This window comes from Hibiscus syriacus, unplaced genomic scaffold, assembly GCF_006381635.1.
Source record: "Hibiscus syriacus cultivar Baekdansim isolate YM2019G1 unplaced genomic scaffold, ASM638163v2 tig00111769_pilon, whole genome shotgun sequence".
NCBI classification, from domain to species: domain Eukaryota; kingdom Viridiplantae; phylum Streptophyta; class Magnoliopsida; order Malvales; family Malvaceae; genus Hibiscus; species Hibiscus syriacus.
The window spans coordinates 1,032,129-1,040,676 of record NW_024063172.1 but is presented as its reverse complement, the minus strand read 5'-3'; the positions used below and the strand labels follow the sequence as shown (position 1 = coordinate 1,040,676).

At 30.3% G+C, this 8,548-nt stretch overlaps 1 pseudogene; it reads right to left on the bottom strand.

Moving 5' to 3' along the window:
• Positions 1 to 207: 207 nt before the first annotated feature.
• LOC120169805 lies at positions 208 to 841 on the bottom strand (annotated as a pseudogene).
• Between the last annotated feature and the right edge of the window lie 7,707 nt (positions 842 to 8,548).

The following is an 8,548-nucleotide window of genomic DNA, read 5'->3' as shown; positions in this document are numbered from 1 at the left end:
GATTCGCTTTTCATGGTGTCATCTCAACCATTTCCTACCAATTGCTTCATTTTAATAATGCTAAATTTTAGTGCTTAATTGTCAATATACCGTTTAATGATGAACATAATCCTAGTATGATTTTATCACACAAGTCAACTTGATTTTACAGCTTAACTATACACTTGTTTTTGTATGGTATTATAACCGCTAACTAAGATAGTTCACCTAGTCATGTATGAAACCTTCAGGCTCAACCGGTGCCATGGTCACAACGGTTTCCCGCACCGGTGGATGTCGCAACGAGCTACAGTCAGCGATCTTCCCGCAAGTTTTGTCGAGGCAGTGCCGGCACTTAGGGCAAGACGAGTGGGAACTCAGCCACTTGTCAATGCACCCGACGTGGAATCCGTGGTTGCACATTGGAAGGATCCGGACGCGGTCGCCGCGTGTGAAGTCCGATAGACATATGACACACTCAGAGTCCAAGCCAGGCAGGTTCAAGTCAGCCGAGTAATTTACTGTCGGAAACGACTTGAAGGCTTTTCGGTCAATCCCGGTATTTGCTGATTGAGGAGGAGTGTCCGAGGCTACTAAACTTGAGCAACTTAGGGCGCACCTAATGATGGAATGGAGTCCTAAACTGAAAATTAGAGCACATATGAGGACCGACAAAACCATAACGACGCTCGCATCGAAGCCGTTGATTCCAGTGGAAGGATCCGAAAAGTTGTGTCGATTTTCCGGGTTTGCAGTAGTCGGTGGTGTGGGAAAAAGACGGGGCATGCATCAGCAACAACCTTCTATAGTGGAGTTCCCCAAGCAAACCTTGAAGAAGCTGTGTGGATATGGAAATGGACATACTTCGGCAGATCTTAGTTGTGAGTTTCGAGCACGTAATTCTGTTTAGGTAGTTGGAGTAGGGGCTTTAATATATAGGCAAAGGTAAGGATTTGAATAGTATTTATTTTATTAATATGATGTGATTATAAGATAATATTTATTCGAAATATTTTTAATCATTTAATAATAAACACTAAAAAAGCCCTTGCAGACGACGTGCTGTCGAATACAAAATTTCTAAGAATAATACAACTGACCTTTTAATTACTAAGATGACTTAATATTCACGACAGTTATATATTTATATTATGCCATAATACACAAACTGGTTGATCTCTCAATTAGTGGAAATGTCAACATATTATTATATTTATTAGTCTTGTGGTTTTCATCATATTGACGTGTAAAAATTATGATGGTCATCAAGCAAATTAAATTGTACGTTCCAAACATAGTGCATGAAATTATTTACCATAAGAAAAATGATTTCCCACCACCAAAGAATATGAAAATCTAATTTATATAAGGTGATTTCAATTGTCCCATAACGATGAAAAACCATTTTATCAGTAATTAATTCTATTTTTAATCATTCAATTTTATTACGTGTGATTTATTTTTTTTAAATAATTTCCATTTAGGGGAGGAAAATAAGGCTGAATAATTTCTACCTAGGCGAAAAAATTTTGGGCTTTAAAGATCATATATGATGTAATGGGCTAGAGAGATATTTTATTCACAATTCAACCCGAATCTTATAATCTCGACTTCCATCTTACTTACCTTGTCTCCTACGCCGTTTACCATCCGGCCACCGGCCGACCATTATGTCCTTGTTCTCACATGAGTTGTGTGTGATTATGCAAAAACAATGATGAACCGAGGGAGAGCGGGTGAGACAGTAAGAAACAACTTTGTTTCCATGATTTGGTTGCACATGATTAACTTTAACTATTACGGTATAATAAGAATTGCCCGTCCAGCTCAGATAGTAGAGCGCAAGGTTCTTAACCTTGTGGTCGTGGGATCGAGTCTCACGGTGGGCAATTCATAATTTTGAGGCAACCTACTACCTTACCTCTCCCTCGCCACATTACATATGGGAATAAGGTCAGCTAATTTTTTATTACGGTATAGTAAGAAATTATGTATGTACTGTCAACACTGTGAGGTAAATGATGCATGCATTGCTTCTTCTTATTTAATTTCCTTCATGATTTAGAATATTTCATTGCAATAATTCTCAGACAACTGTGGTTCATTGATTAACACTATTATGTCAGTAAAAAGGATTTTATGGAATAATAATTGTAAAAACTATTTATTTATTCTGCTGTAAACAAATTCATAGTAAAAATCAAAGAAATAACAAAGTATATATACATATAAATGATAAAGAATGGGCATGCGTTTTATAATGATTCCTTTTTCATGAAAGAAATAATGTGTCATACATGCCAGTTGATGGATTTGTACATCATATGCAATCATAGAATATGAATAATTTAGATACTTTTGATTTATATATCCACGAGCTACGTATTTAGTGAGACGGCTTGACCCAAATTGAATTGGCTTTAGATAATCTTTTGGCAAAATGAGCTTTTAGCCCTCAAATTTATTTAATTAGGTATTTATGCCCGTGCTTGATTAACGTTATTAAAAATAGGGTAAACTACGCGGGTGACTATTAAATTATTACCTTTTTCATTTTTACCACTGACGTTTCGATTTGATCAATCACACTACCCAACTATTTAAATAGTTTAATCAAGCCACTGACCGTTAATTTTTAACGGAGGTGATAATGTGGCAATTAATAAAATTGACATAATTATATATTTATTCCTTAATTTAGTCACTATTTTAATTCAATTAAATAAATCTAACCCTTTAATACGGAGGTGCCACATGTAACTATATGATTGGAGGGTTAATTTAACTAATTTTAATATTTTACTTAAATAAATTTTCTCACCAATTAGGTGGTGACACGCCACGTGTGTAGAGGGAAAATATTTTAGAATAGAAGTGAGCTTGGGGGATTCGAACAATATTTTATATGTTGTGTTTGAGATTATTTCACACATGCATATATATATATATATATAATTATAGCTACTGCAAGACTTAAAAATAAAATTGAGTTTATTAGATATAATTATATATATATATATATATATATATATATATATATATATATATATATATATATATATATAATTATATATGAGATATAATTTATTTATTAAATTTATTTTTATAATTATATGTTGTGCTCGTGCGTGTGAGAAATATTCTCAAACACAATATATAAAAAAAATGTGCAATTCAAAACCAAATGGATGACTTGACACAGTGGCAAAGACATACCTAGTGACCCAAGGATCTTTGGTTCAAATTCCCCAAACTTGCTTCTATTCTAAAATCTTTTCCTCTGTACCACTTCCTTGGTGAGAAAATTATGTAATTTAAATATGAAAATTACTTAAATTAATCATTCAATCATATAGTGAGACGTGTCAATCCGATTGAAAAGTTAATTAAATTTAATTGAACTAAAATAGTGACTAAATTGATAGAATGTATAAATATTAATGACCAAATATATAATTATGCCAATTTTACTAACTGCCATGTCACCACCTCTGTTAAAGATTAACGGTCAATGGTTTAATTGAACCATTAAAATAGTTGAGTGGTCTGGTTGATCAAACTGAAATGTCAGTGGTCAAAATGAAAATGAGCAATAGCTTAGTGGTCACCCATGTAGTTTACCCTAAGAATTTTATGATATAACTAATAGGGTTGGTTCAAATGATAAAAAAACTTAATATCACTTAGGCTAGGTTTCAAGTTTGAGTCTTTGTGTATACAGAAAACCCTTAGTGAGAGACTCACCCACCAAAATTAGATGTGCTGAGCAAATTGATCTGAATTAATCAAGACGGACATCGTATATTACTGAGAAAATAGTATATACATGGATTTGGAACATTAGAAATGGATCTTTTTCTTATAATTACATGCGATTTAATTGAAGAAAAATTATGACCAATTTCACAATTTCATGTAATATAAATCACCCTTGTATTTTCGGGCATCAATGATTTGGGGCACTCTCTTCACCTTTTTACGCATTCACCTTTTTACGCATTCACCTTTTTAGATCTTTAAATTATACATAAATTTGCTACTTCAAAATTTATTATATTGTATTTTTTTCATTTCAGCAATTGAATTCCAAATTTAATTAATCATTTAATAATAGTATAAAATTTATTTTTTATTTTTCATTTAAAAATAGAGAAAGAATTCCTTGCATGATAATATTGACATAACGATAATGACATTTTATCATTAATCAATATGCCAATACACGTTAATCAGATCTGTGGTGCAATTTGAAATTTGATATCATTCCTTTTATTTTCTAATTATAAGTATAGCTGTAATTAAAATTAGAAAAACAACCGAACAAGTAATGTTAATAATGTAAGCACGAAATGTGAAAAGTAAATAGAGGAGGTGAATGCCTTCATTTATGATCACACCATCAATAAATTTAGGGTAAAGGATACAAATGGTCCCTCCACCATAGGATGATACTTTGTTGAGTCTCTCAACTATTAAAAGTTATAAAATGATCCTCCAATATAAAGTGTTGTTTTATTGAGTCCCTCGACTAGTGAAAATTACAAAATGGTCACCCGACTATTAATTATGTTCCAAACTCGCCCTTTTCCGTTAAAAGATTGACGATAATCTGAGCATAACGTTAACTTGTTCACTGTGATATGATAAAATTCAATCCTAAAATCTCAAATGACAACCATATCTCACTCATAATGTTAACGTCCAGCTCAGACAACAATTAATTTTTAATAGAAAATGACGATATTAGAACATAGTGAATAGTCATGTGACCAATTTGTAACTTTCAATATCCTAGGGACTCAACAAAGTAATACTCTATAATCAAATGATCATTTTATAACTTTTAATAGTCGATGGACTTAATAGAATATTATCATATAGTCGAGGGACCATTTGTATATTTTACCCATAATTTTACAAGTTATTAATATTGGATTCGCTAAGCCGTGTTTATAAGTACTCGCTAAATATAATTATTAATTCTATAGAAAAGTTTTTCTATTTTTTAATGCACTAACCAAACTACATCGGTAATTAATGGATCATTGTAATTTTATGGGTTCTATAGTACCACGTATGTAGCGATATATGAGGGTTCATTATCAAACGATCGAGAGTTATTGAACGGATAATATCTTATATTCACCCAAACTAATAAAAAAAACTAACTAATTGCAATATTTAGCACAGAAATCATTATAAATTTATTTGCATATTATGCCGTTTTCATTAAGGCATGTCCTTAATTAGGGCAAAGAATCATTTCCCCATAGTGGATTGGCCATTACCATTGATAAATTTGGGAGTCAATTCATCTGGTAATGAAAAGCACAGTTTTTTTTCATTATCTTAGCATAAAAATGTTCATTATTCGCCCTCTTTTAACAACAAAACGTGTCAGAAAGTAAACACCTTTTGTTCATGATATTCTTTTAACATAATAAAATAATCATTATTGTTTTATTTTAATTTGCAACCAAAATAATAATAATTTTTTAATCTTAATTTATATAATTTATAATTAGATTCCAATATATTTTTGAACGAGTAATTGATTGTAGAAAGGTGTAGTAGATTACGTCGTTGTTTGAAAAAAAAATCAAAATTTCAAGAGGAATCCAAGGAGGCATGAATTGATAGTGGCTTTCAAGTTGTTAATTTTCATTTGTTTTGATAATACAAAAAAGAAAAGCTGGTGATTAGGCCAATTTGTTGTATTTAGTCCTTGTATTATTAAGGTACTCCACATTTTTCATCATTATACCTTGTGGAAATTCAATGGTATATTTTATTTGTCATATAAATACTTGTATATATATATATATATATATTGCAAAATTAATTATTATAAAAGGGTAAATTAAAATTTTGGTAATTAAACTTTATTCTATTTTTCTATTTTATTCATTGTACTTTTAATTTTTTCAATTTACTTATTTAACTTAATACATTAGATTTTTTAGTCATTCAGTCTTTTTCTCAGTAATGGTGGTTTTCTTTAATGGCTAAAATACAAATTTAATCACTGAACTTTACTCTCTCCTCTATTTCATTTACTATATTTTTAATTATTTTCAATTTAATCACTAAACTTTATGCATTAAAATTTTTTGTCACTCCTCTATTAACAACAAAAAAAACACGTCATAACGACATTGATGAGGAAACAATTGAGTGACCAAAAACATACAATGTATTTTAATTACCAAATTTATATTTGACCCATTATAAAATATCCTCATATTTCTTTTCATCAAGGATTCTTAATATGAAAAGGTGAAAGTTGCGAAGAATATCCAAAAACACAAGTGAAAATTAGATTTATTTTTCTTTTCCTATATATACACAATACTCCTCCTCATACAGAAGAATATAAACCCAAAAAAAGAGAGAGAAAAATAAAATAAAAAGTTAAATGCTATTAGTTCCTATATTTCTACATACACTACTAGCACATCAACCTGTGTCCATTTCCAATAAGAAAATTGAAAACGAAAGCCCTACAAAATCACCTAATTTTGGTGTTAAGAGGAATGAAAGAAGTGTCATGGTGATAGCAAAGTTTGTAAGCCAAGCTCATTGTGTTTCCTGGAAGGAACGGAGGCTGGAATAGGGAAATGTCTGGGCAAGAACCCTAGAAAATGACCTCTGTACTGTGATGATCTTGGGTGGATTCTGAAAAACTTGCTGGGTATTCTTGAACCATGGCAATGCTGAACAAGGAAGAAGAGGCAGACAAGTAGAACCAGTTGCCTCCTACATCCAACCATCATCGAGCTCCAGTTGTAAACTTGTTGTAGATTAAGGAAATGGAGTGTGAGTTAACACGATTGTGTTTTTCAGGAGCAAAAGTTGGTGAGAGAGAGAGAGATTAAGAAAGATTTTGTAGGGGCAGCAAATCCAATGTGGAATAAGAAGGAAAAGGAGAGGAGGCCACTTTTAAAAGAAAATCAAATGCTTGTCTTTCAACAATAGTTAGTTTATTTAATGGGTAAACTAAGTATTTAGTACCTAAACTATTGATTTTAGTGCATTTTAGTACCCAAATTGCCAATTTTTAATGTTTAATTTTTGTTTCATTTTAATACCCAGTTCAAAATTTAACTTTAAGTTTTGACTTTTTTTTAGTTTAGGTACTAAAACGAACCAAAACTGATAGTTTAGGTACTAAACGAGTTAAGTTTTTAATGGTGGGCACTAAAATGAAATAAAAACTAAACATAGGTATGTTTTTGAAAAAAAACTAAAAGTTTAAGTACTAAAATTGATAGTTTAGGTATTAAATATATAGTTTACATTGGTTTATTTAACATATATATATTGAAAAATCTAGGATGATTAGAGGGTATAATATATTTAAAATCTTTTTTAGTTGTAGATCATGTGTAAATAGGGTTGGACATGGGTAGAGTTGGGTTGGGTTTTCGGCCGACCCAACCTGAAAATTTTACACCTTCACTCGAAACTCGACCCGACCCGAGTTTAGAGTAATTTCATCATACCCGAAACTGACCCGACTTTTGAGATAAAACCCAACTCCAACCTGACCTGACCCGAAATAATATAAAATTATTAATTTTATTTAATAAATATGGACTTAATTGAAAAAAATATAAAGAGGGATATTCTTACAATTATCCCTAAATATACAAGATATTTTTATATTATTTTTTTGGGTGGGTCGGGTTGGATTTGTTTCACCCTAAACCCGAACCTATTCTCTAAAAAACTCGACCGATCCAACTCGAACCTGATTTTTTTAAAGAAAATATGACTCATCATGTTTGATCGAGTCAATTCAAAACCCATCGAGTTCAAATCTTGCGCTCATCCCTATGTATACAACCTACACCCTATATACAAAACTACTTCAACTCTGAATTTGATAAATATCATTCTATTTTACAAATTCTGAATTTATAAAAAATTCTTGATTAAATTGAATTAAGAGTTTTTTCTTTAAATTCTGAATTTATTTCTCATTTTATATAGAATGAATGAGAAAAACGAACTCTAGAAGAAGGAATGAGAGTGTTCTTAATGAGTCTAGAATCCATTATATGAGAAAATACGAGAAAATAAAGATGAATTGTCAGACCAGTTAAATGTATTTTCTCAATATAAATTTAAGATTTAATTCAACACAAATTCAATGGAAATTATAAAAAAGAAACAGCGTTTTATGAATTATCTGATAATACTTTAACATTTAGTTTATCTTTTGAGAATCTTACATATTATTTTGAAAAGTATTATTTTATTTAATAGAATGAAGAAGCCTAATTTTTAAACATCAATCTAAATTAAATTTTTGGCATTATATACAAACGCCGAAATCTATTTACTATTAAACCTTAATTTACTGAATGATATTGTTAATAAAGGAGAATATTTTTTAAAAAATTTAAATTTAAGTAACTATATAGAATATGCATATTATTAACAACTAGGAAAAAATGAAAATTATTGAAAAACTATATTAGATTTTTTTTTTAAAAAAAGAGTAAAGTATACAAATGGTCTCTGACTATAGGATCTATTTTTTGAGTTATTTAACTATTAAAATTTA